Here is a 3,383-nt window from a genome sequence, read left to right on the forward strand (position 1 = left end):
GTGTTGAGTGATGGGTGTATGAGGTTAACACAACTGTGTTGAGTGATGGGTGTATGAGGTTAACACAACTGTGTTGAGTGATGGGTGTATGAGGTTAACACAGCTGTGTTGAGTGACGGGTGTATGAGGTTAACACAGCTGTGTTGTGTGACGGGTGTATGAGGTTAACACAGCTATGTTGTGTGATGGGTGTATGAGGTTAACACAGCTGTGTTGTGTGATGGGTGTATGAGGTTAACACAGCTGTGTTGTGTGATGGGTGTATGAGGTTAACACAGCTGTGTTGTGTGATGGGTGTATGAGGTTAACACAGCTGTGTTGTGTGATGGGTGTATGAGGTTAACACAGCTGTGTTGTGTGATGGGTGTATGAGGTTAACACAGCTGTGTTGTGTTATGGGTGTATGAGGTTAACACAGCTGTGTTGTGTTATGGGTGTATGAGGTTAACACAGCTGTGCTGTGTGATGGGTGTATGAGGTTAACACAGCTGTGTTGTGTGATGGGTGTATGAGGTTAACACAGCTGTGTTGTGTTATGGGTGTATGAGGTTAACACAGCTGTGTTGTGTGATGGGTGTATGAGGTTAACACAGCTGTGTTGTGTTATGGGTGTATGAGGTTAACACAGCTGTGTTGTGTGATGGGTGTATGAGGTTAACACAGCTGTGTTGTGTGATGGGTGCATGAGGTTAACACAGCTGAGTTGTGTGATGGGTGTATGAGGTTAACACAGCTGAGTTGTGTGATGGGTGTATGAGGTTAACACAGCTGTGTTGTGTGATGGGTGTATGAGGTTAACACAGCTGTGTTGTGTGATGGGTGTATGAGGTTAACACAGCTGTGTTGTGTGATGGGTGTATGAGGTTAACACAGCTGTGTTGTGTGATGGGTGTATGAGGTTAACACAGCTGTGTTGTGTGATGGGTGTATGAGGTTAACACAGCTATGTTGTGTGATGGGTGTATGAGGTTAACACAGCTGTGTTGTGTGATGGGTGTATGAGGTTAACACAGCTGTGTTGTGTGATGGGTGTATGAGGTTAACACAGCTGTGTTGTGTGATGGGTGTATGGCTTATATCCTGTCATCCTCTTCCCCAGGATGCCACCCACAACAGCCACCTAACACCCAAGTACCTACTTACTGCTAGGTGAAATGAGGCAACAGGTATAAAGAAACACACCCAGCTTCTCCACCGGCCCCAGGATCGAACCCAGGTGCTTCAGTTGTGAGTCTAAGGCTCTCAGTAGATGTGGATGGGTGTAATTAGATGTGAGTGAGAAGTCTGACTTTCTTGGGTTATCTTAAGTAATTTACACGTAGATATGTCTTGCCGAATAGGGCAAGCGAAAATTTGTGTATACAATAATTTCACAAAAATCATTCTGAATCCAACGAAAAAAATATATTTCATTGTGTTTGTTTATTAAATTATTGTAAACTTATATAAAATATATTTAGTTGGATTAGGCTAAATTAAATTGTGCTGATTATAATGTCAGGTAAGTTTTCTAAGGTTCTTTTGGTACAAAATAATTATTTTTTATATTAACGATAATGAACAAATATATCTTTAAATGTATAAGAGAAATTTTTAGCAAGGACTTAATGTTAAATGAGTTCTATATATATATATATATATATATATATATATATATATATATATATATATATATATATATATATATATATATTCTTTCTTTCAACACACCGGCCGTATCCCACCGAGGCGGGATGGCCCAAGAGAAAAAACCAAAGTTTCTCCTTTCAAATTTAGTAATATATACAGGAGAAGGAGTTACTAGCCCCTTGCTCCCGGCATTTTAGTCGCCTCTTACAACACGCATGGCCTACGGAGGAAGAATTCTGTTCCACTTCCCCATGGAGATAAGAGGAAATAAACAAGAACAAGAACTAGAAAGAAAACCCAGAGGGGTATGTATATATACGCTTGTACATGTATGTGTAGTGTGACCTAAGTGTAAGTAGAAGTAGCAAGACGTACCTGAAACCTTGCATGTTCATGAGACAGAAAAATGGACACCAGCAATCCTACCATCATGTAAAACAATTACAGGCTTTCGTTTTACACTCACTTGGCAGGACGGTAGTACCTCCCTGGGCGGTTGCTGTCTACCAACCTACTACCTAGAATATATATATATATATATATATATATATATATATATATATATATATATATATATATATATATATATATATATATATATATATATATATATATATATATATGTGTGTGTGTGTGTGTGTGTGTGTGTGTGTGTGTGTGTGTGTGTGTGTGTGTGTGTGTGTGTGTGTAATAACATAATAACCTCGCTAAAAATCAATAAATATTCAGTTTAAACTGAAAGAAGTAATATAATACACAAGGAGGTTCGAGGCCAAGAGCTGTGACTCAACCCCTGCAGCTACACAAAGAAGAATATATAGATATTAAAGAGTAAAACAGGATGAAAACATATGGTGTTGTTGGTGTGGTGGAGATAGACAGACACAGCGGTCCTATGGTGTAATGGTTAGCACTCTGGACTTTGAATCCAGCGATCCGAGTTCGAGTCTCGGTAGGACCTGTCACTGTGGATTAATTTTCTTCGGTGTTTAATTCACTTTAGGAGAAAATGTAAATAAATCCTGGGAATTAGTTTAGTAGTGTAGTCCCCCCTTCACTCCTCCATACATAGGCCTGCCTACCACTGCAACTTTCTTTTAATAGCTCAGTGTAGCGTTCACCAATTGACCGAAGGTAAGGTATGTTTATTTAAAAAAATAGTTTGAGTTTTTATTCAAGCCACAGAACAAGGAAAATAGTGGATAATCTTTTTAAAACTGAAATATTTTAAATGTTTTGGAGGAGGGTGGTAGAGGCTCGCGAGGCTCGGTGGTTAGCTGCTCGGGAAGGAAGGTGTGAAACGAGTCTCCCCGGCTGCTTAAGATCAACCTCGCTATCTGGAACTAATATATATTTTTTCCTTCCGATAACACTTTATCTAAGGAAAAAAAACAGGTAGCTTCCAGAACCTAAAATTCTTCCTCACCTACCTTTTGAGCAACATATTCCATGTTTTAAAGCCTCTAATGTCGTACTATAGGGGATGGGCTTCACAAATTAGCCTCGTTAATGAGGCAAAAATCTAAAATCTCGCCTCTAATTCTAAGTTACTTGAATGTTGCTTATGTAGGGATATTTTCAAACTGAGTTACCTTACTACTGCCCCTTTTGATATCTGGAACCACAGTAATAATAGGATTTGTCGAACATTATAAGTGCGGACGTAAATTACGTGCTAAAATAGAAGGGATGATAATGTATTTGAAATCAATAATTAAGCTCTGTAAACCCATCATAAATTTTATTTTATAAAT

At 38.7% G+C, this 3,383-nt stretch overlaps 1 non-coding gene across 1 annotated transcript; it reads left to right on the plus strand.

Annotated features, from left to right (window-relative positions):
- Positions 1-2,518: 2,518 nt before the first annotated feature.
- On the plus strand, positions 2,519-2,590 carry TRNAQ-UUG (transfer RNA glutamine (anticodon UUG)). The gene has a single exon. It is a non-coding gene; the product is annotated as a tRNA-Gln (tRNA).
- The last annotated feature ends 793 nt before the right edge of the window (positions 2,591-3,383 follow it).

This window comes from Cherax quadricarinatus, chromosome 30 (genome assembly GCF_038502225.1).
Source record: "Cherax quadricarinatus isolate ZL_2023a chromosome 30, ASM3850222v1, whole genome shotgun sequence".
NCBI classification, from domain to species: domain Eukaryota; kingdom Metazoa; phylum Arthropoda; class Malacostraca; order Decapoda; family Parastacidae; genus Cherax; species Cherax quadricarinatus.